The sequence below is a fragment of the Idiotropiscis lumnitzeri genome, chromosome 16, assembly GCF_059441095.1.
Source record: "Idiotropiscis lumnitzeri isolate Australia: NSW breed Sydney's pygmy pipehorse chromosome 16, RoL_Ilum_1.0, whole genome shotgun sequence".
In the NCBI taxonomy this organism is placed as follows: Eukaryota; Metazoa; Chordata; class Actinopteri; order Syngnathiformes; family Syngnathidae; genus Idiotropiscis; species Idiotropiscis lumnitzeri.
Window position 1 is genome coordinate 13,043,702 of NC_142406.1, and position 26,010 is coordinate 13,069,711.

Sequence of the window (26,010 nt, forward strand, 5' to 3'; positions counted from 1 at the left end):
CACGCCGCAGCTGCACATGGTGGCCCTCATGGTGAAAATGATTAGTCTAATCTAATTCATCGCCATCAAGTGTCACCTCATCTCCATTTCCAGTGTGGCTCACAAAGACACACACACACACACACTATGACCTGTGCTGTACATCTCTCTCCCAGGAAGACGCGCACTGTTCACTGGCATTCTTTCAGCAATCCAATTAGGTTTGATTTCAATTCAATTACTGCACTGTTAGTGGAGCAGAGTGGGGATCCATTGAATGAACTTTACTCGGGAATTCCATTACTACCAGTCCATATTCCGGATGAGAATACGGTAGAGCAGAGAGCGGGGACGATATGAAAGTATTTTTACAGGGAATGAAGTGGAGAGGTGTAACAGTCTGCTGTCTGCTGCTCAGGCGCTTGTAGTCAAACTGGGAAATCAACAGCAAAGTGCAGAGGCTCACACAGGAAGATACGCGCGGCGGATGAGGCCGCAAACAGCAAACTGTGAAGCAATATCTTTACCCCCGTCGCCTACCGCAGCCGGCAGCTCAGCCGGGTGTGCTATCATAAAATTGCGACCTCCATCCTGCAGATAAGCATGTGCACTTTATCACCTCAAATCCACTGCAGAAAAAAAATAAATAAAAAGTACACACTAAAGTAGTGAAGTAAAAAAATTGGTAACGTTTGAAATAGAGTTTTATATGTCATGCATTTTTTTTAAGTTATAAATTACTTACAGTTGTCAACAATATAAGTTAACGCTACTGTACAACCTTATTGAAAATCAAAACACAACAAAATAAATCAAATACGGTCGTCACTATGAGTCACCTGGACAACAAGCTTCGGGGCCTTACTGATAGCGTGGGAAAAACAATTAAATGTACACATCTACTGAAATTAATCAAATAAAATGGTTGAGGAAAGTACTTGATAAAAAAAAAAAAAATAAAAAAAAGTTGTAAAATGTATAACCCACCGTATGTACGGGTACGTGTAAGTGTATATGACAATTCTGCTATACATCATGACAGCTGAAATAAAAGACAAAAAAAATTCTATAAATCGTATGTGTGTTAAATATCGGACAATGCGACGAGAGCGTTAATGCACGGATCAGATATTGCGATGCAAGCTTGGCGTTATCGAATTACAACGGCTGGTGACGTTTATATAACCGCAACAACGATGTCAAACATTTCTGACAAACCTCATAAGTTACTTGAAAAGTACATGGAAAAAGTGAAAAAGAAATCAAATAAAATCAGATATTGGCGTTAAATAAGATTCCAATTTTCACATTGGTGCACAAAGAAAGCCAAAAAGTGTCAATCTGCAACAATGACTTTTCTAATGTTTTTTTCCCCCCGCACACCAATATCACGCTCTTGAGGAAGCGGTCACACTTTGTGAAGCAAAACCCAGCGTCTGCCTCCTTCCTTTGAATGTCCTCGCTTATCCTTTCCGTGTCTGGCACAAACAACGAGGCTCCCCGTCGTATATTACATTCTATCCATTATCCATGAGGTGTCCATCAGCATCAATCACTCGCACCGTAACGGCCATACACTTGAATGCCCAAATTTCACACACGCTTCAGTCGGTGAAAAGACTATCAAGTGTTTTTTTTTTCTTTTCTTTGGTGGTGAGTGTGAAGCGCTGACACCTCTGCGGCCGCTCTATTGATTTTGTTGTCTTTTCCTAATGAGCCTTGCGTCATCCATCAGTGCTCCAGTGCCAGTGCACTCAGCCAGGAGGACTGAATTAAGAAGGGACATGGACTCTCACCTTGCCATTGGCTGAATACATCACCAAGAGGTTCCTGAACGCCACGTTGAAAAAGGAGACGCATGTTTGGGACAGGCCGACTTTACAGGACGATAAGTGCATCCTGACGTGATTTCAGGCCCTTTCGAGCGCTAAACTCTGACCTGCCAGGCTTTTGCCTTTAGCACTGGTCGGCTTGTGTCATGACAGTGTTATTACCTTGCGCCTGTGAGCTAGTGGGTGGTGTGGCGGGGGTGCCGCCTGTCGTGATGATGGAGACGTTTGAAGGCGGATAGCACCCATTACTGACTTGCACCTTTTGGAGACTGACGATGAAACACTTGCGCACCCCTTCGCCTCACTCTCGACTCCCACTCCTCCCCCTCGCCAGGGCTGCAAATGACGTTTTGATGTTCTGCCCCGAGCCTGAAAGTGTGTTGTCACTCACAAAAGTGTGTCTGGATTTATTTGGTAGTTAACAGGGCGACGATGTGCTTTCGCAGTCTCCCATGACCTAGATGTTCATTTCTTCCCTCAGTACTTCACAGAGGAGCTTCAATTGTCACGTTCTGGATCCTCAAAAGCCATCAGGGCCTCCTTAATGCTTTTTCATCCAATTGACTTTTTATCGAAGCGCATCCTAAATGTTATGTCCCGCCTTGAATGTATCTATCACTCAGGCGGTTATGTGGATCGTGAAAGGTTATTAGGTTGATGTTCTCCAGAGATAGAGACCTAATGGTGGGTGGCACCTTGCATAGCCGTCTTGTGTCAGGACCCACTTGCCACAATGTTTGGTACATTAGCTCAATCTAATCAATCTGAATCAAAATATTTGCCGATAAGAACCAAGACTCTCTCCGACCCTCCGTATCCTGGTCACCACCTCTTAAAGCTCATTACATCACCTGAGCAATATGGAACTCTGCACTTTAAACAAGCAGAGATTCCAGTCTCTTCATCCCACTTGCCACCAATTAACAAAAAAGGGAACCAAAAGGGCAATCATGGTCTCACTCTTCCCCGGAATTGCAACGCTCTGCCTACAAGAACCGTTTTGCTCAGGTTTCGCTAATTGAACTGGGTAAAGACGATCATGACACAGCACAGAATGAAAATGTACCACCATAGGAACATCAGTCACCACACAAAAGACCAAGTGTTTGTCTTCCTGCAAGCACAGTTGACACCAGACAGCCAAATGTGATCGTTTGCAACGGCTATATACAGACTTGGCCACATGCTGTTCTGTCATGAGACTGTCATGTGCCACAAAAACAGTTTAATCCAAATCAAACACAATATGGCGGCGAATTATCCGCAATTTTAACAGGCAGAGCTTTATGCACCCCGCAAACACACACACTGCGGAGGAACGCAAATACACGCACAAACACTTTGGGAAACACACAAGCACCAAAGAGGCCTGCAGGCTTTGGGAGCTGTGCCCTGACCTTTGGTTTTTGCAGTCAAAGGGTGCTGTTCAGCAGCACACAACAGCGCTACTCATCCACTGGGCTTCTCTTGTAAATTTTGCTCTTTCTGCTGGCGGCTGAGAGGAGTCCTGTGTTGTTTTCGTGAAAAGAGGGAGGGGTGAATGGAGCAAGAGAACAGTGGAGAGATGCATCTCTGTGGATATGTAGGGGTGTGTGTGTGTGTGTGTGTGCCACTGTGGCTGCGTGGAGACTCAAATTGTGCATGTTTTTCTTGATTGTGCACACGTGTTTATTGGGACATGATAGTTAATTCAGATTTATTAAAAAAACAAAAAAGTAATAAATAAATACTGAGGTGCCTTCAGATGTACGTGACCCGTCATCAAAAGTGTCACTCCGAGTTGAAGTTTACCGTCAAACTTAACATAAAACAAATTAAATTATACATTGTATTAGTAGACTATTGTAATGTGTTATTTTCTATGAAATAAAGAGAGTAGAACATTTTTTGTCGAGATTTCCGGGGAGGCTGGAACGGATTAAAGGCTTTTCTATTTGTTTCAATGGGGACAGATGATTGAGTTGCGAGCATGGTCAAGGGATCGCTGTCGTGTAGTCACCCGCCTACCAAATGCGATTTTAATACAAAAAAATAATGGCTGCTCTTGTTTTAAAAGGTAGAGTTCTCTTCCTTTGGGGATTTTGTGGTTTGAAATCACTGCGGGGCGAACAAATTAAGCGGTGTGACCACATGATGCACATTGGGCCCCAGTGCATGTCATTGACCGCCGTGTATTCTTGGTGACGCATACAAGTCTGAAATGTGAAACTGATATTCATCTGGAAGTAAAACATTCAATTTCAGGCTTTGAATACGCTGCCTTTTTAGGTTCACGGTCCAAATGTACCCCGGGTTCTGTCTATCATAATTATTATTGGCCTTTTGGTTGTAAATTGTGACATGCGGCGAATGGAATGGTGTCACTATAATTGGCTGCTTTGTGGACGCAGCACATATACTGTTTGCGAACAACAGTGAATACCCTTCCAATGATTACGGTTTGGGTAAGTCCCGAGGAAATTGATGTGAATCAATGAAATGTACCCCTGAAGCAGTGAAAACATGATTGTGTGTGCATGTGTGCGTTTGTGTGCGAGACCCTCCAGAGCACTTATAAAAAGAGCAAACGAACAAGGGACCTTCAGTCCGGGATGAAAACATTGACCAAATCAGATTAACTTGTCTAATGGACACACTTATTTTCATTATTCTGCATCATTGCAGAGAGGCCGCTGAAGAAATAGCCTTGCGGCTTCCATTGCTTATAAAACGCGGCTTCATTCCTTCCACTTTTAAGTATTCTTTCTATTCTTTGTCCGGCTCAGAAAATATAAACGCGACCGCAAAAGGATTTCTCTGTGTCCCTTCAATTCATATCTACTTGTTTACTCCGACAAGCCCATGAAATGAAATCCAGTCCATTGACGATCACTGAGAGGAATGCAGATCAATCCAACTTGAGGAGAATAAATACATCAATGATATCGAGGGAGGGTCCCCACTCCTCTGTTTTAACTCATTCACTACCAGCCAAGTAAAAAAAAAAAAAAAAAGAAAATTGACGTCTTTAGCCGTCAATGGCAGTCAATGAGTTAATCGAGCCTTCCTCATTAAGATAGGTGTAAATATGCAAATGAGAGCAGACAGCAAGGAAATATACAAGCCTATTACGCAATTAGCATGACTGCTTGATTAAGTAATATAAAGTGACTTTACAATATTGGCATGCGCGTTAAAATTCATTTACTGTGAGAGTAATCGTCTCCACTCCGCGCACACCCGCTTTAATCACTGAGATTTGTTTGTATTTTACGCACTGCGCCGCAGAAAGAAGATGTGATGTAAGCAAGATCGCCTCGCGACGGTACATCTCATCCTGCAACTGCAGCTGATGACCTCGGATCCAGATCGCATCCAAATCGGCAAAATAATTGCAACGCGGCATGATGATCAAATGAGATGGAGAGAGAGTGACAGCGAGGCCCCGTCGTCGGTCCGACATGATTACAGCGCGGGCCTCCGGGGAGTCGTATCTTTAGATTTAGATTAAACCGTGCTCGTCCAACGGAAAGCGCCCCTTTTTAATACCGCTGTATATCAGGCGACGGCATAAAAATCGGAGGTTCCATCAAGTTCACGAGCAGTCCATGAGGAGCTCTGACGGAATAAAGAAAGATTGAATGAGTGCTGACGTGAGAAAAGTCAGCAGAGCGACACATAACGGACATTTGGACAGTGAAAAACACGCGGCATGCTGCTCTTTTACAAATCAAGCGCATTGGGGGGGGCAAAAGGAATTATATCTGCGGGTGAGTGGATTAGCACTTTCCAGTTACTAATTCAATGAGAGTTCTCAAATGGAAGTCGCGGCGGCGGTGACCTCTGGCTGCCGTTGACTTCTCATCAGGCCAAAAACACGAGTCGCTCGCATGCATGCACGTGCGCTTTGATTCACCTTTGGGGACACATAACTCGATAGAGTCCAGAATCACAGTTACAACACTGGGCGGGATGCCGTGACAAAAATATAGGGACTGACTTTTAGGTGTGTGTTCTGGCGGCGGGATGCATCCCTGTAAAACCTCTTTCAGGGCCACATGGCAGGGAAAAAAAAAATCAAGCGCATACTCCCAAAATGGTTTGGTGCGGCCTAAGAAGCTTGTGAAACCTTCAAAAGGATTTTAGTGACTTTGGCAGGAACAGATGAACACTGGAAAATGTTGTCATGCTTGGAAATAGTCGCCACACTAACGGTGTACAATATCGTGACAAACGATTGAGCACACCTGACCTGACATGAATCCAAGACATGTCTGGCACAGGAACTTCAGGGGGAAAAAAAGCTGAACTTGGCGTGGCTAGCGTCTGCAGTTCAATGTCAATGACTTCGGACCTCACAAAATGTTTCCCACAGAAAAAGTCGAAAGTCGTTCCAGAAGGCTGATGGGTGCGCCTTGAAGTTAAGGTGTCCTGATACTTTTATGCTTGAATATACTGGGAAGTTTGTAAGATCTTTACATGTTAACTCGAATATTTAAGAGACTTTGGCAGACACTGATGCCATCTGACCGATTTGGAAAAGGCTCAGAATTTTTTATTTTTTTTATTTCACGTTGCCACACTTAAAGCATATTTTATTACGACAGTTGCGGGCCGTGCAGGTGAACACATGAATGAATTAAAAAACTACAAAAATCGACAGCGCAAAATTTAAAAGCACTAAAAAAAAAAATAATAATGAATAAATCAAGTCAATTTGAACTTTAGACCACTTGGATATCTCCCACCTGATGAATTTACGTCAAATGCTGCAACGGCAATTAATCCCAGAAATGTTCACTAGAGGAAACCCCTCAACTCCAGCGTTTTTCTTGATTTTCACTGATTTTGCAAGGCCAATGTGTTCTAATGCTATAAAAACACACAGCTATGACTAAAAAAAAAAAAAAAGAAAAAAAGGCTAAGACGTATAAATACGTCTTTGGGAGGCGGCGACTACGTTTTTGAAAATGTATATGTATGTTTTATGGATTAAATGAGTTAAGAAGCGTGACGTGGACGGGCTGAGCGTCAAAAGCAAAACGCGACGCGCATCTTGATGCGAGCCTCTTCTACGATGGATGGCGATCACGTGAAAAATGCTCTTTCACATGCGCCACATTAGCGGCGCGTCCACAGAGAAGCAACTGTGGCCCCAGCGAGGAATTTTTCTGCTGACGAGCATAAAAAACAATGCAGCGCACTGTCCGCTTGGAGGAACAACATGCGATACTGTACTGTACATCACATTGGCCTCAAGATTGGATTTAGGCTCTGACGGGGGAAATGGGCCTGAACCGCTACTCTGCCGGCGTCCGGCTCCCCAAGAAACATTACAGACGTGTCTCACACACTGCATTATTAAGACATAGAGCTGTTTTTCCGCTACACTTACATCATCCATCTTTTGCCTCTTTTTCGCACTCCCAAGAAGAAAAAAAAAAGAAAGAATCACGTTTCAGAAGATGTCAGGCAATCAATATCGCGATGAAGGCTGTTGTTTTGAGCCCTGATATACTACATGCACGCCAACACAAGAGTAATGACTACTATCCACCGGCACTGTAACACTCATGAATTATACTTTATTGGCTGCACTTGGCGAGATATACGACTCTCCTGCCTCCTCGTATGTATTCCGCAGCCGGCAAAATTTGATACATGCATGAACACACACACGCAGACATGCACGGAGGTGAAAGAAACACTGATCACAAAGCTGTTTTAGAAACCACCAATAACCCGAGGCTCTGCTGGCTTGGGCAAAAAAAAAAAAAAAAACTGATGAAAGCTTTGAAAATAAGAGAACAAGACATTTTCAAACCAATATGTGTTTCTCTTGTTTTCCATTCGGAGCACCGCTTGATGACCCGATGCCATTAGGAGAGGATAGCGACATGCTCGATACACGGAGCGGCACCGGCAGAGATCTTGTACGAATCTGCCATCTTCCTGAGGGGGGTTCATAAAGGGGATTGTTCTTGCGGTGTAGTTTCTTTTGACTCATTTATGTCTCAATTGGTGTTCCGACGCGATCCCCGAAGTCACGCGGTGATCTTGAAACTGAGACTTGACCGGAGAACACAACGCTCGGTTTCATGGCTTGAACCGAGTCTCGAATGAACCAACTAAGAAATCCCGCAGAACAAGAACACACATAGTCGCACTTTCACCGCGTGGTTAAATGCGTAAATGTGGCCATCTCAGTCGAATGAATGGCCGCTAGCTTAGCTAGCTAGCTTGGAAACGCCATTGATGAGAGTGTTTGTTTTTGCTCTCTTTGCCCTGAAAGGCCAGCAAGACGCAAGACCACCAAGAGCAGCACAGCAATGCAAATTCTGCAACCTGTCACAGCTTCCGGACGACTAAACTCAACTTGTCGGTCTTCACGAGGAAAAATCCATCAGTGCATTCCAGTTCCATAACGCTTATCCCGGTCTGGGTCAGAGCAGGCGCTGGAATGCTGAAATGACCGACGAAACCCCGGAGTGCTCGTCAATCAATCATTGATTTTTATGATCATCGACTTGAATCGTCTTTCGCCGTCTTCCAGACGTTTTGATGTTGGTGAGCTCACCATTGTTTTTTTTTTTTTTCTTTTGAAGAACGTACAAAACTGTTGATTGCACACGAGTTTTATTAGTCGGTGCTTTTTAAAATCACATCCCAAAGCAAAGATGTGGTATGCTTTGGATCATGAGTGTCCTTCGCTATCACTCACACAAAGAATCTGACTCCAGAACATTGGATTTTTTTTTTTTTTCAAACACTCGCACTCTTCCTTGACAGATCCCACTACAAATACCCGACAATTGTGACTGCTTGGCTGAGAGAGTCGACTAATGACGTGACGGAGGCGCTCCGTGCAAATGGCCAGCATGTGTCACGGCACCAGCCCGACTCCATATAATTATTTGCTGATCCTACTTAATATTTGTGCATATTAGTGGTTTGTTGGAGGCCGACAGTGATGCATGTTCTTGCATGTTGCCGTACAAAGGAAAGCAATCTGCTACAAGTCTCACATGTTCCTGCTGCTGCTTCTTCTAAATGCATATTTTGTGCTGGCTTTGCAACCCAGCTGAAGGTCAGAAGAAAGTAAGGTGCCTTTATTGTGGAAATAGGAGAAACACATTTGGTGGAGTTAATGCGCACTGCATTTATCACCGCCACAATAAGGAGGGCTAGATAATATATCTCAGCCAATGTGGAGGGAATACATTAAATGGGGGTGTCGTGACGGCTGCAGCCGGGTTTTTATCTCGGAGCCTTATTTAGGTTTATCTTCATCATCATTGTAGCACGGTGACTTTTAGATATTCAAGGTGCCCGCCGACTTCCTTTAAACACTTTTCGGCATGTAAATGTATGTTTATGAATCCGGGCTGAAACTTTAATAACTACCATCTGTCTCTTATCTTTAAAATAGGAGCCGCTCAGATACGAAAACCTTCAGAGACGAGCAATTTAGCAGTTAGCTGTCATCCCGGCCTTCTATTTTTCCATACACGAAGTTGGGGTCAAACGCGGAATTAGTGTTTTTTTTTTTTTTTTTTTCAGCCTCTGATCCGGTGTCAGCCTTCAGATATGATCCCACACCGACACGGCGTTGTCTGAGGTGCCCCCAGTGCTGACTGGCAGGCCTTGGAAGTGGGGAACTGACGTTCAGTCTGCCTGCCTGCTACACTGACACATCCAGACAGATAGATCACTGAGGGCCATGACAGCTCGTTATTGCTGGAGTTGATAGAAGTTCGCCATTGGGATTTGTATCAAAGCTGGAATGTTTGTGCGTGTGTGTGTTGTGCGTGTGTGTGTCAGCAAGCAGAGAAGCATAGATGAGAGGTGAGTACACTGGGGGGAGGTGACGAGGCGGCGACATTCTAACTTGAAAATGTGAGAAAGCATCCATTACGATGGACTAGGAAAAATGAATGAACATGAACTCCATTCACCACAACATTACAATATGTTTTTGTTTCCCTGAAGAAAATGTCATTGCAGTAATCACAACATGGATCAAGACACATGAAAGCAGCAATGAACTGACTGGCTGAAAAAAAAAAATAATTGATGAGGCAACGAGGCACACCTGGACAAGCTCGGAGTGGCTGGCAGAAGCTGATTGGTTGACACAAAGAACAGGGCTGACCGTCATCCTCATACTCTGCTTTCTCAAGTTGGAACCCAAGGGCAGCAAATACAATGAAAACAGAAGGAGCCCCGAAATTGAACCTTGTGGAACACCAAAAGACAGTAGGGGCAGAGCTCACACAAAAAATGTCTGTCTGCCAAATAGGATCCAAAAACCACTCTAGAGCTCTACTACTAATGCCCACAACAAATTCAAGACAACGGAAAACTCGCAACATCACAGATCATGAGAATCGGCTTCATAGCAGCAGCATGTCAAAGGGACGTTTTTGTCATGTGGCAAACATCAGACTGTCATAGTTGCCTCGACGAGGTCTAACTGTTATTCAACAACGAATGAGGTAACCTTATCATCATCATCATGCCACATCATCTGGACTACAATCTTCCCCTTTTTCAACGGGAAACAGAGGCAAATATTAGCTTTCATTCCCAGACACAGAAGCCTTTTGATTCCAACCAAATCACCTGAAATGACTCCGTTTATTATTTGACCCATATTCAGAAAGACAAGTGTGTTCATGTCTGTGACCCAAGTTATGCAGCACAGGTTATTTAACATGTTAGGTCAATCGCACGGTGACATCCGAGACCGTGTGAGAGTGTGTGTGTCTATTGCTCCGGGAGAGTGTTTGTTCTTGCTCTACTAAAGCAGGAAAAAAAATAAATAAATAAAAGTTGAGGCAGTGATGAAAAGTGTTGGAACAGTAGAGGACAGCAGGGGAGTGATGAGTCATGTTCTGTCTGGATCTGTGATTCATTCGTATGTAACCGACTGAAGAGGGAGACAGAACATTCTGCTGTTATTGAGCACAAATACTCCGGCAATTAGCGTCTTTTCAGGTTTGTTGCTTAGTGGAATTATCAACTCATAAAAACGTCAATATTGCATAAACATTTTTTTATGTGTGGCTGCACAGAGACATACATAGGAAATCGTCTTTTTTCTTTTTTTTTTTTTTTTTTTTTTTACTGTCGATCGTATGGTCAGTAGAACTTTCAGGGTCTTTGACTTCAAGAGTTCCACGGGAAAACGGCAACGACACACCGACAACCCGACATTCCACTTTGTGTTTACTTAGACGCTTTTATATGTTGCGAGACTAAAGTTGGCCCAGCAAAAAGTCACTTTGTAAAACAATTATCGCAATATTGATTGTCGAAATGGTGTTCGTTTGAGCTTGTTTGTACATTCAGGTGTCTCATATCATTTTTTTTTTTTTTTACAGCCGTCAAAACAAGCAATCGCAACCTGACAAAGGTGCTGTTCAGTCCGTCGTCTGCTCGCCTTGAAAATTTCATGGCGTCGAGGTATTATGCCTCTAACTGCCGTCATTTTAGCATTGATACGCTACATGGACCAAATTGTCGCGAGCGCTCTGCGAACGAAAGAAAAACTCCCAAATGGTAAGCGAAATAAGTTGCAAAATGCATATTGTCAAGCCACAAAGGTTCTGGGAGAATGTTCCTTGGACATGTCGCACAAAAAGTGGATCTTTCTGGCAAGTCCACCTACTGTGAAACACGGAGGAGGCTTTGTTATGTTCTGGGGCTGCTCTGTTACATCCGGCGCCGAGTACAATGAAATCTCAAGGCTACCAAGGGATTCTTTCAGTGATCATTGTGTGTTTTCTTTCTTTCACGGAAGGCGACCAACAATGCTGTCCGCATGTGTATGTATGTTTTGCTGACCCACGTCAATGAAGAGTGCCTCGGCCTTTTCCTTGGACCATGAATGGCTCACAGGGAGCGGTCCAAACAACATTGATTGTGTCTTTTACCGCCATCAATGTCGAGTCTCCGGGGGGGTTCCCGCAGTCATAAAGCATTCAATATGATTTTTCTTTTTTTTTTTTTTCATGAATAAATTCAACCTGCCTCATCTTGTTTATCTGATCGTGCTGGCGGGTTGCACATTAGTCCGTCTGAAAGGTGAGAAAGACATGAGCGGATAGGCACGCGTCACAACGGGGTAAAAATTGGACCCAAAAGGAGAAAATAATATTCAGTGGATGATTTATAAATAAGAGCAATATTCCTGATTCAGATTAACGGCTCACGCGCCAAAGCAAATCACAGACGGATTATAAAATTGTTTTTGTCGCCGTTAATTGCATTTCTTGTACACAGCACCGATTTTACAAGTTGATTTTTATGGTCGCGTATTTACGGCCGTTTCAATGTTATTTTAATTTGTGGCGAAAACAACAATGAGTTTTTTTTTTGTTTTTTTTTTAGTATGGCTTCATATTTTTATTTAGCATTCCGGGATATTTGGATTCAAATGATGTTGCTCACCGTGTCATGTATTTTCTTCTAGGTTGTTACTTATGAGAACGCTTTAAAGGCCTTTCTAGGCATTAAACCGAGAACACTTTTTTTTTTATTTTATTTTTTTTATCACAGCTGTGATCAGAGTCAAGAAATCCCGAGTGGATGTTTTTGAAATAACGATGCACATTTTTTTTTTTTTTTTTTTTTAATCACTTGGTTTTTCTTCACGTGCACATATTTGGTGTCCTTTTGGGAGCTGGGACTGTCAAGGCGGCAGAAATGGGTGGCTTTGACTAGAAATTGTGCTGATGTGTCATATTTCAGGTGAACAAACAACAGTCAGCTAACGGTGCTGCTTTCAGCTTTGTGCTTATCACATTAGCCAATTCAAGGCTCCCCGTCCCATCACTCTTTCCAGGTTTGTTTGTCTGCGGGCTTAAAATGTGCAGTTTTACAAACGCGTTGGGCGGAAGGGAGGGGGAGGGGGGTTATTTGTGTATCCCTGCACTAATGCCCATCGGTATTCATCGGGCCGGAAATATGCATGGAACGGACAGTCATTGGGCTGTGAAGGTAAGATAACAGAAATAGTGCACCTTTTTTTTTTTTTTTTTGAAAAAGACTGTAAAGGGGGACAAAATCTTTAAGCACTTGACCCCCGCGCCTCCCGCTAAAGAAAATGGCTAAGTATGTAATTTAAAAGTGTGAAATGTGATTGCATGTTTTCTAGCAGTAAAACCACTTGGAAGATTTTCCGTGTGGCTCGATAAGGAGACTTTGAAGAAGCAATTTCATGTGATGTTAGGGCCAAATCCATTCCCCCGAAGCCTTTAAGCTGGCGCCGAAATCTCGCTGGTGTGAGGAGTTTGTGTCTTACTGATCGGCTAAGCCCTGTGCTTCTTTAGCCGCCTCTATTCACCACAGAGCGCCCCCTTATTTGGTCTCGCACACCTCGCCGCAAGTCACAAGTCAGGGTGGCAAATGACAGCAAGACAGGCTTACTGTTAGAGGGAAGTGCCAAGCTCGGATATGCCAGCAAAGGCCTTTTTTTTTTTTTTTTGCAATTTCCCGCTGCCCGTAAAAGAGGAATTGGGATGCAAATGACTCAAGTTTAGGAGAGCACAAGTTCTCGGTACAGTGAACCCCAATTTATTGTGGTAGGTATAGTCCAGACGCAAATGGGAAAATATGCGATATACAAAGAAAGACATTTGGAGAAATCTTCTCGACAGTATTTAGGGGTGTCAAAATTGGCTTTTTAATAATGTTTTCACTTAAAGTCCATCATTTAGTGGACCATTTTTTTAATACCAATTAATTACTACCATTGACGGCTAAAGACGTCAAAAATCCATTTTTTGTACTTGCATCCCTTATTTGGAAATCTTTATAATTGTGTACGTAATTTTGCTTGCAATACAGCGGACACGAGCTGCCTCTCTTCGACATCTCGAGAGCTAGTTTGCCACAAAAGCTGCGTCACTAATAAGAATGCATATAATAATAATAAATATTATTTGTGAAAATGTGAGAAGAACAAGTCGCTTCATGTTCTAATGGAATGCTTCTCAATTTGAAAAGGAAAACAATGTACTCCTGCTGTCACCAATGACCAATAATATTATTTATTCAACATTCCAACGATAAATTGTTCAACCAACGGACATATTTGGAAAACTACAAAATATCGGAAAATCAGCATTGATGCGATGGTAATTACAAAACAAGTGCTCACGTTAACAGACACGGAACACTCTAGTTGGAACTCCACCAGAAGGTAAGGAAGCCATGAAGCAGCGGGGAAATAATCAGAGCTTCGCAGCTGCGTACGCTACATATTCCATACGGTCCAATAACATTTGTTGATTCTTTACTCTCACTTCTGTATCCCTCACAGGACTTTCCCCATAGTTTTTAATTACCAGCTTGTCTGCTGCCACGAAAACACAGACGCCTGCTTGAGTTCATTTTCAGCATTCCCTGCAGTAAAACTCGACACACACACACACACACACGTGCACACACTCTGCCATTCTCACTGAAGTCTCCATCCCTTGCTCTCCCTTTCCCCCTGATTTTCTCCTTTTGACGGCCCGTGCCGCAAACAATGATTGCGGGTCGGTTGCATGAGAAACATCAACAAGCGGCAACAGTGGCAGCAAGTCAATGATCATCCGCAGCGGCAGATTACATTCAGCACAGTTTACAATGCCCCCCCCAAAAAAAAAAGACGAAAGGAGGGGGATGGGATTACAAATGACATTACATGTTGCGCCTTGTCTCTTTGCTGTCGAGGCGATGGGGGAAAGAGAGGTCACATGGTTAAGTGAGGTTATACAGTGTGTGAGAGACTCACACGATGCACACTTTAATGTCAGCAAACCCGCCGCAAGGGGGGGAGGGGCGTTACGGCAAACCCGATGAACTCGTGTTATCTAATCCCTACCGGAATACTCGATTGGGCTCATGCGTTCAACCTAAATAGAGCGTCGGCATGCCACTCTTTTTCTTCCTTCAGTGCAACACCGCGTCGATGAATCTTTTATTCCTATCTGCACCCAGCGATTATGACATTGTTGGCGCGAGCATTCCTATCAATAATTGATGCTATCGCCGCCGACTCCAGTCAGAAGGCAGTTCTGGTGCCTCCGAAGGGGAACATGATTGGTCACACACACAAACTCGAAATGCCTGGATGTATATTCTTTAGTGTGACAAACTCGAGGCCCGGGGGCCACATCTGGCCCGCCACACCACTTTATGTGGCCTGCTAATGTGACTAAAATGTTTCTTGCATCAATCTTGCTAAATTGATTTTTTTTCCCCTCGCATCAAACCCATTCTTAAACTATATTAAACAATAACTGGATGAATATTAATTTAATTAATTTAAAAAATTAAATAACTGCTTGTCACTATTTTCCTTGTATCTAAACGATATTCAACTGCAGAGTCAAAATTATACATTACAAATTACAACGACAATCCGTTGGAATTTAGTTTGACATCACAATAATGGATCTTAATAGACAACGTTCCTCTGCCAAGGCCAAACAATCCTGAAGAACACTCTGCTGGAATTGAAAATTCAAAACTAACCAGACCCACATCAGTTCCTGTAGGTGGTAAAGTAACAACACTGCTGCGGAACCTTTCCTACCTAACTAAAATCCACGTTAAGTTCCCATATTGAATGAAAATAGAATTTCCCCAATGGGGATTAATAAAGCATTAAAAAACACAAAACAGCATTTGTTTCTCAAACATGGCACAAGTTTCACTCAAATACAATGCTTTTGGAATTGTATCGGTGGAGAGTATCGGCCCATTTTTATTTCGTAAAACTACAGTGCAGAGGATCAGACATTGTAAATAGTAGAAACACTAAAATTTGAATTCATTTCCATGTGTGGACTCTCACCAAAATCAATTACGAACATCTCTGAAAGAATAGCTCCAGGAAATCCAAATTGTTTCTTCCAAAACAGTAGTCTGGGAAGTCACAAAAAAAAACCTCGCCGATGAGAACATAACCTTCTGAGCTGAGTGAATAAGGACAAAACTCCCTGAGTGCGCGTGCGTGCGTGTGTGTTTGTGTGTGTTATGTACCCTCATCTTTCATTTGCACGGTCAAAACACTCAAGTTCAGTAATTGGCTGGACATACGTACCATAACTCAAGCCACATTTACCTCAGCGCTGCACGGCCTCAGGCAAGGTCTGAGCATAGATTAACAAAACTGTCCGCGCAGCTCGCCTCTCATCCTCGGCGCTGGGGCTTTTAATGTGAAATCCAATAGTTTCAGGGTCATATGATCTCTGACAGCGTGTCTAGATGTATTATTCAACGCCACTGGAGTTACGGGCAGCGGGAGGATGGACACACTAACTGGCAGACCCTCCTCGAGATTTTCAAAAAGCAAACAGGCACATTATACAAAATCTCCAAACTTTAGAGGATAACTGTGAGTTCAAGGTGGCACATTTTTATTTATCCATCCATCCAAAATGTTTATTTTTTAATTTTAATTTTATTTTTTTATTTATTTAAAAAAATAATAAATAAACATTTTTATTTCTTTTTTTCAAAATTGCCTCGCTTACTTTGAAACCTTTGACAATCTGGTTATGCGCTGTCACTCCAAGCTCCCTTGCATCCCTAACAGAGAGAAAACGCACCGTTAATTAAAAGATTCCTCAATGGGGCATCTGTGCGGTAATCTACGCTCACCGCATCCCAGTCAAATATGGCTCATTTGACTAACGCACAACAAGCCACGCATTAATGAATGTATAATCATCCATAGAGCAAACTGGCTGGGACGAGAAGAAAGATTGATTGTTAATAGTTTTATGACGGATAAACAAAGCCATCGATCAATCGGCGCATGCTTTTACACGGCTTGGCGGACAGTTGGGAATAATTTGTCGTCGTGCCGTGTTAACCCTTCCAAGCGTGGAGGATGTGGATTAATTGTGAGCGGGGCGAGAGGGACGGGCGTATTTCTCCGGCGCGCCAAAATGATTAACGCCGCAGTTAGGGCTGCGCCACAAACATAACAGCTGCAGTAAACGTCCCCGTGAATGATTTTGTCGAGTGAGCGTCGCACAGCGCCGGAGAATCGCATCGAGGCAAATCCCACGCAAAGTCGACGAGAGTTCACCCGTGCGTTTTTGCGCTCTGTTTGGGGAGGTCTGAAAGAGTCCCAACTGAGGCCAGATCGTGCGGCCATCTGCATGGGCCCATCTGGGATAGTCTACCATCAATGTTGATTTGGCCAGGAAGCTGCACTCGCTAGACGCGCTGCTCCCTGCCAAGCCGGGCGGCTGCCAAGACGAGGGGAAATATTCGCGCAGTTTTCACAGCTAATTGTCAAACATCATCATTAGGAGCCGATCAGTATGCCAGAAACGGATCAGCATCTGAAACTTTTGTCGGATTAACTGCCGCGCCGCATTTCTCAGCGGGGACTGGATTGTGCATTATTCATTTCATGTCGGTGCTCACATTTAACTCGTGCAAATGGTCGGTTTGCGCTCGGGAAATGTTGAAAGTACTGTTCTCCACTCCACGCAGTTATTTCCTGTTTACTTACGTAGCTGTGATGCAATAATTGATAGTGGTTATCCTGTCCATCGCTGTCTGTTAACGCAAATAAACGCAGACACTGACACATTCAACACCGAGCCAGATGCATCGCCATTTTTTTTTTTTTTTTAATCTATTTTTTTTTTTTTCAATTGAACCATAAAACCATAGTGCGATTATCAGGTTAGAAATGGATCGTTCCAAAGAGATGAGACGAGCAACAATGAAGGAGACTGTGTTTTTGGAACGTTACGTTACGTTGGAACGCTCTTGACAAATACTTCCAATACAAAATTTGAATCATAACAAAACAGGCCTCCGAACAGTAAAGAAGTGCAAAAAATAAATTAAAAAAATTTAAAAAAAGGATTGAAGCACTGACCAGATAGATTTGCACTCAAAGGTTCAGAGAAGGTCAAATAAAAAGCAGATATAGAGATTACAGTGCACTTTTGGTTTATCCCCTCAAACCCCCCAAAATAAATAAAGACATTCGATTGCCATGGCAGTGAATTGTTATCTATTCAAACCGAAACAGTCATTTTGGGTTATGACGCAGAAAAGGAACTGAAGAGCATATTACATAACTTTTCTGCAGAGGCAATTAGCCCAATAAATTGATTCAATTTGTCACAACTGCATTTCAGATGTCTGATTATTGCTGTCTACTGTTATGTATTTCATGTTTTAATGACGGTAATTACTGCAGATATTTAACAACCTTACTAATTTACCCAATTATCCAAATACCCGAAGACGGTAGAGCCAAAACACCAATTGCGTGATTTATTTTTTTATTTATTTATTTTTTATATAATCTGGCATTTGGAGGTTCTTAAATTGAGTCCTGGCAGCATCTCAATGTGAAACGGGTTATCAAAGTTGAACGAATGAACCCAAAATACAGCACGGTGCATCATAAAATACGACATTGTATTAGTCTTGTTTTATTAGTATCGCGACATGTCATGAGAGCAAAAACACACAAATAATATCCGCGATGTGATTTTACGTAAGCAACAGTGGCATTCCCAAATAACCGTGGAAAAATCCCAATTCCCATTCCCGACGTGCGCCATATCACTTTACGTCTCATAATAATTCTCCTCCAACTTAATTGACGGCTAAATAGATGCGTTTGGTTGCTACATGCGCAGCGTTACACTAACGTCGTTAAAGTTTAATAATCCCAAGGCTTGACAAGTGTGTAACCTCAGTTCAAGAAGAATATTTCAATGTGCTGTGACTGCTCAAAATGTCTTCTTTTGCTTTTGGCACGCTAAGCACTTTCCCCACATGATTTGAGTTGTGCGTGCGCATGATTGGACCTCACAAGGTTTAGGCTTTGCTTTTTTTTTTTGGGTGAGTTGAACAAAAGATAATAGTCGCGGTTATTCATTCTTTCAATTTGGTGCTGATACAATTTGGCGTGAGGTGAAGAGTTTCATTTAGAGAAAAGTAATGCTTTCCATCATTTTACGGCATCTTTAAGCTATTCGAAACCATTTTTGAAGCGAGAGGCTATCAATAATTCAGATTTTTTTTCAATTTGCGACAGGGCCTGTTCCCAATTCATCTCGTATAGCAGCGTTTAGCGTGACGATAAAAAGCATGTATCGATGAAAGTTATCTGACTGCAGGTGTTCCTAATGGAGTGACCCTATAGTGAATTTTGTGCTTCGAATCAACTGTGAATCAAATGTCGTAGGCCTCAAAGGGTGAACGTGGGTAATCACTCTTGAGTATATTTGGCAAAGTCATTGCGGCCATTTTGGTTGTGGGTGAGGCCATGCTGCCAGGGGCCAATCAGAATCAGGTCTAGTGCGTAATAACATACCGTCAAACTGTCTGGGGGCATTTTTCACCAAACAGCGGGCCTGATCTTGGCAGCAGGTGAGGGGGTCGTTTGGGGTTAGCAGGAGGGGTGGCAAGATGCTATTGACAAGAGTTCAAGTGACAGACACCTCACGGATTTCATCAACAGCCTTCCGCCGCCTTCAGTTTCAATCGGGTGTCATCACATTGCATGGCCTCGACTGACACTGTCACAAAGTGGCTAACGCTAAAGCTAATTAACAGTTGGACAAATGTACATGCTCATCCTCTCACTTCTATGTCATTCAGCCGTGCACAGCCAACGTCACAGATACTACAGTGTAGAATATGAGGCTGGACAAAAAGAATACTTATTTGCATGTATGCAAATTTAAAATGTACATTAAAAAAATACAAGGTTGCTACATTGCGGATTTTATTTGCCTGCACTGGATTGAATGACAAAATATAAAATCATCACTCAAGCCATTTAGCCCATTCTTTGCAATCGCTCTGCCTTGGTCAAATGACATGGAAGGGATTATTTACGAGTGGTGCCATTTTGGGAAAAAAAAAAAAAGCTATATATGTGTGATCTCTTGGTGAGAATGTCTAAACACACACACAAACACACACGCACACAATTATGGAGGCCCAGGGGCCTATCGAAGAAAAGCATTTTCCAGCAACAACGTTCATGAATGTTCAAACCCGAAGGACCTGGGGGCGATGTTCTATTGATCGCACACGATCAATGGCTTTTTTTCTCCCGTTGTGTTTAAAAAGCAGTATTAGCTTTACACACTAGGTGGGGGACTAATTAAACGCTCCCTCAAAGAGATGTTCGACTAATCAGTGTGTCGACGGTAGCCCGCTTTCATGAATAGTTGATCTGAAATGCTTTGCATTCATAAAATCATCATAATGACCTCAACTGACTTTTACGCTGCAGCAACGGGAGCCTCTGGGTTGGTGCGTGCGCGCTCGCATGCGCGTGCACGCCGGCCCCCCCTCTGCGCTTCTGCATGAGTCGCTTTGTTTGCATCATGCCCGATTCTGTGTACACTGCAATAATCATCACACTAACAAGCTGCACCGTTAAACCGTTTTCTTCGACTATTTCCCCCTAAACGGGAGTGTCTGTGCACAGCAACAAAGTCACGTTCCAAACTTTGGCACTCGCTCACGATTCTAAACAAGCAACCCTACTCACATTCTCACCTTTAGGCGAGTCTTCGGTGAACCAAATGTGAGAGGAAGCAGGAGTACCAAGAGAAAACCCACGCAAGCACACGGCAGGTGTACAAAAAGTGGACCTCATCTCTTGCCCGCTGGTATCGGCTCCAGCTCACCCTCGAACTGCTCTCTTCCTGAAATTTAGACAGCAACAATAGTAGCCAAAGTCAAAATAAATCTTACCCAACCAAATAATATATGGACCTAAATGCCGAGGGCAAGGCAGTTTTATTTACGGTATATAGCACTGAAATCGTTTTCGAGGCGCTAGGGGAAACCGGTTCGATTTCTTTTCAAATCCGGGTACCGTATTCTAGACGGTTTTAAGGTTGATTTTGGGGGTGCGAATCATACACGGAATTTTGCGGTACATCATGGAGGAGCGTCTCGAAGAATAAGTACCTATTAGTTTAAGATGTACGATTTGTGTCCTCGCACGTTGGAGTCATATCCGCTAACACACAAGATCGGTTGATTTGGTGATTTTTGTCATTTCTGAGACGTGACTGCGTCCTGACGTGACGAAACAAAAAAGTTGCTGCAAGCAAGCCGCGCATTTGGTTTTTGATTAACATCAGAGAGTGATGGATACGTAAATTGTCCCTGGCGTTGTGTTGCTCGCCGGCCTCCCCACTGACTGCCTTTCCATTCATCTCCCCGACTGCTCCCCCGCCCCCCACCACTTCCCATCACCCCCTTTTTTTTTTTTTTGCAGAAAAGAAACTCAGGATGCGCACACACCTCCATGCGCTCACTCACACACCTGACTGCCAAGCCTCGCAGTTCCCCTGGCACCACGCTGCAACATAACACCTTCCAATCCCTCCTCCTCGTCTTCCTTTTCCCTCTCGCAGCGTGGCAGAGCAGCATGTTTGATTTTTACAGGAGCGAGCGCCGCTAGAGTTTGACCTTTATGGCTTCTCAAGGCCAGCACTGATATTTTTGGATGTGCCTCGCCAGTGTTATTTTCAGTGGCTTGCACACTCATCCTCGTGTTGGAACTGTACGAGCCCGAGAAAGAGCATGCGGCGCAGAAGTCAATGAGGAAAGAATATGCAACGTATAGGTCTGAATAATTCATTTGGAAGATTATCATTCAGGTTTGGTCATTTATATGACGGGATTTTCGGATTTGATACCACCAAAACATTTTTGCTATGCCTGATTTCCTATTTAGCCTCTTTTATAATAGCGATGTAGTTCAAGGGAGAGCCGATTACGGGGAAATTATAACACCCATGAGGAGCTTATACTAGTGAAAGAGGAAATCACAATTGTACTCCTCTGTTTAAACCTGAAGTGTGAAAGAACCGAACTTGATATCCAAATTGGATCGGCAAATCAGTGCTGTTGTTGCAGCACTTTAAAACTGAGATCCACGCCTTCGGCACATCCAGGCTTGATTATTGTTTCATTTTGGAGCCAGCCAGTCCTCCCTCAAGCGGCTCCAAAATGTTGCTGCTTGCTGTGGACCACATGGTGGTGAAGACTAAAGAGCCACAGAGGGGATCGCGCCTTTTCTGTTGCCGGTCCTTCTCTGGGGAATGACTTTCCTTTAAATGTTAGGCAAGCCGCCTCTACTTTCATTTTTAAAACTCCTTTGAAGACATTTTTTGATTCTTTGGCTTTCGACTCGACATGAGACTGTCGCTGTTCTGTGTTTTTTATTAATTGGTTGATTACAATTGCACCCAAAATGTAAAACAGTCACTCCCTCATAACATGGTCATGATCCAAAATGCCTCGCAGTATTGACTCTAAAGTGTAAAAGCCAACAAAGCTCCCTCCTCTCATCATTTTTTTCCCCTCCACTTCTTTTTCAGTTGCTCCTGCGATTTGCCAGCCAGCCAGCCAGCCGCCTCCAACGCGGTAATAACAGTTTTATCAGTTTAACCACGTTCCCCATCTCCAGGACTGGGCTCGTCTCCAGTCCTGCATGTCTGCTGTTTGCTTTAGCTCTGCCCGGCCAAAAGCAGACACTAACAAGAGCCCCCTTGTATAACCATTATGCAGATCGGGCCGAGTTGCTAGCATCAGCATGCGCGAGCTGTGCGCCGCGAGTCCTGAAACCGGTCCAATTTTTGCATATGTAACTCACCAGCCGACGCCTATTTCACTGACACCTCCAGTTGTCCAACAGCAACCTGACTATTATGATGTGTGCCGGGCCATGAAGCGAGAGGGAGATTTTAAATCAAATGTACAGCATAAATCATACAAACGAGAGCCACATCTGCCAGTTGTGACTGATTGGAAAGAAAAATCCGATATGGATTGACCATATTGCGTCAGTGAAACAGAAAATTAGAACCGCCTTGTTAGTCGGGCGAATTTACAAAACCGCGGTAGCCTTTGTGCGCTCACATCAGGAGACGGAATAGCAGGTATAGACCGAAGTTCAGGTCAATAAAGTACAAACTAATAACATCTAATTACATCTTGAAGCCGTCACCAGATCAGAAACTTCTGTTTTCCATCTAAAGATAGAAGCTGGGCCTTTTTTTTTTTTTTTTTTTTTTATAAGGGGCCGCGGTGCTGAATTTGCAAATTATATTCTAGACGCCCTCCTGGGCTCACATCATTGTTTGCTTTAGCAGGCTAACGTTTCCACGTGTATTTATAGGTGTCGAGGCCAAGAGAAAGACCACAGCGGCTCCATAAATAAGCGGCAGCGAGCGTGGCCCGCTCGTTACACAGGCCATTACCTGGCGACGCCTCGCAGGGCAGCAAGCCTCGGCCTCGCGGGCCACGGTGGCAAGGCGATACAGTGAATGAGACGCACACACACACACACACACACACATGACTGAATTAATAACGGAAAGGCACTGAGCAGACACAACATTAGGGATACTTGCTGGATCCAATTCAACATCCAAATTCTGCCTTTAGAACGCAGTGATTGCAGCATGAAGTGAATTCAACACTACTGTAGTATCTGTGTGTTGGTTGTGTGCCCCCAGGGCGACCAAAGCCCGATTATATTAGGCCTCTTTGGCACAGATAATTTCGATAGGTGACTTGAACTAGGCCGCTGGATTGCCGTGACCTCTCTCTCGTGCTTGTCTTTCTTATCTATAACACTCTGAGGCACACATCGAGTTGAAATCAGTTAAGATCATTGAGTCACATATTGTCACATGGGCTAGGCAGTGCGGCCCTCCCTGCGTGGGGGCGGCCAAGACGATAAGAGGAGCAATCATTTTGGATACAACAGAGCTTCTTCCACATCTGGCAGAAAAAAAGGCTACACAGCCATGTGTCAATCTTTCTGGAATCCATTAAATAATCTTTGGCATTTGAAACATCTAAAAAGAGATTTGTTTTTTCTTTTTAGTTTAAAAAAAATTCACTTAACTAGAATCCAGCACTGGGTTGCTGGATTGTAAATAGTAAATCATTCTTCACTAGCGAACTGCCACTTTTGCTAGCTTACGGCTGCAAAATAAACTTTTCCGTCGGCGAACAAACCGGAACTTGTTGGCTTAAGTCAACATGATTAGGATGGGGATTTTGGGTGCCAGTCTGAGATCTAATTTCAATATGTGGCTGGTGTCAGGCCGAATCCTTGTACCTCCAGAATAACTAAAATGAGCAAAGAGCACAAGCTAATTTGAAAATTTGTAAAAAATAAAAATAAAAAAAACAATAAGACGCGAAGAGACCAATAATGTAGATTTGTGAGAAACTATAAAATGTACAAATTTGTAACATAGGAGGTTTGGGCCCGACAAGTTGCAACTGAGTATAAGTTGCAGGACCAGCCAGAATATGAAGATAAGTGACTTATAGTCTGAAAAATACGATACTTACACCAAAACACATGTACACAGAGCTGTTTTCTTAAAAAACAAGAAAAACTCACTACGACTACGATACAGCCCTCGACTTCAACTTAAGCATTCGTGTGAGTCCCTTTGCCACCGCTGATTAAATCTCATTAGATGGTGCAGACGTACAAAAAGACGGCACACTGTGGCACTTTTTCTGTGTCAGACGCATATGAACGTTCATGTTATATTTATGTAACAGAGGCCAATGCAGCGTGCCGCCTGTGAGGATGTTCAGAGCTTCGGTTGAGGATATTTTTACCATCATCCCACATGTCTGTCACGTCTTTTTGCTTTCATGCTCACGAGCTGCCACGCGTTCCCGGGCTCCGTCTTTCTGTGAACTTTTGGCCTCCCGGATCCTGTTGGAACCTCACCCAGATGCCCCTTGGCTCTTGGAAAATAAATCGAGCAAAAACATCACACACATGCAGCCTCGCCATCGTACGTCAGCGGCGCGCGCGCGTGTGTGTGCGCGGCGCGTGTACGTGCTGCCGCTTATCTGTGCCCTCACAGACGCTGTGCAAAAAGGCGGTCAGCGGAGGCCACAGCCAGCCAGCTCCGCAGCCTCGCTGGCAGCCAGCGCATGGAGGAAACTGCGCCCTGCAATATAAACAAGGCATCAGCCGCAGCAGAGCATCCACTCCGATTACTAATCCCGCCGCCTCCCAGTTCGGTACACAGCGGCAACACCCGTTCCCTGCTTTTATACGGCTTTGGTGATAAAATATTCAAAAGCATTGTTTCACAAGGCCATTCGTCCTAAATATGACTGTGCTCATTTGCCGGCTGGCGACAGTGATGATTCCATAAAGCATATGAATGGAGTTGTCATGTGGACGGAGTGCTCATAATCCTAAATCAGAGCGGCCCGGCACAGTGGGGGTTCCAGCAGAGGGCCTATAACTACTAATTTGCCTCAGAGTGACCCGTTCAAAAGTGACAAGACGAGATGTATGGATTACAATTTCCAGATTGCAGGCTGTGTGCACGCGATGACTGAAACTGTAATATGGAGTCGTGTCTATATATCCACGATATTTGCCTGAATACATGCAATTCTAATGTGCAGCATTCCCCGTGATTGCAAATTTAATGTCTTTGGCTGGCAGTGGGGTGAACTCATGTACAGCAAATAAGACAATAATTCCCATTGTAATGTTTCATTTTGTTCATGGTCTTGTTCCGATATGCATAGGACTTCTGGGAAAGCAGAATGTGATAGAAATGGAATAAAAGTGAAATCTTTCAGGAGAGGAAAAAAAAAAAAAAAAGCATTCGGTATCATGGAACAGACAACTCTCACAACCGTTGCTTGCTTTGACAATTCAAAGCAGGGGTGGGCAAACTTTTTGATTGGCGGGCCATATTACTTTGAGAAATCTTTACCAAGCGACATTACAAACGGGCCTTGCATGCACATTACATACTTTTTGTGTGAAAACACAAATAGTTTTTTTTTCTATATTTAATATTGTTCTGTATATCTTGATTCGGGTGTCTTTTTGTGGCCACTGTTACCAAAGTTGTTCTTCATCCCATGGATGGAACATGACCCTTCACTCATTGAATCCCAGATATTTTCACTAGAGGAAACCCCTCAATCCCAGCATTTTTTTGGAGTTTAACTGCTTTTGCGAGGCCGACAGAATATTGTGTTCTTATGCTATAAAAATACGGAAAAAATGATGACGGAAAAAAAAAGAGGCTAAGACGTATAAATACGTCTTTGGGAGGCGGTGACTATGTTTTTAAAAAGGTATGTCTAATTTCCCCCATTTCAAGTTGAAATTTTATAAAATGTTGCTCTAAAAATAAAGCTG

General features: G+C 43.4%; 1 protein-coding gene across 11 annotated transcripts in view; it reads right to left on the reverse strand.

The window, feature by feature from the left end:
* LOC148321520 (uncharacterized) overlaps positions 1–26,010 on the reverse strand; it is a 106,065-nt gene that overhangs the window by 42,964 nt on the left and 37,091 nt on the right. The gene's annotated exons all lie outside the window — the stretch shown is intronic.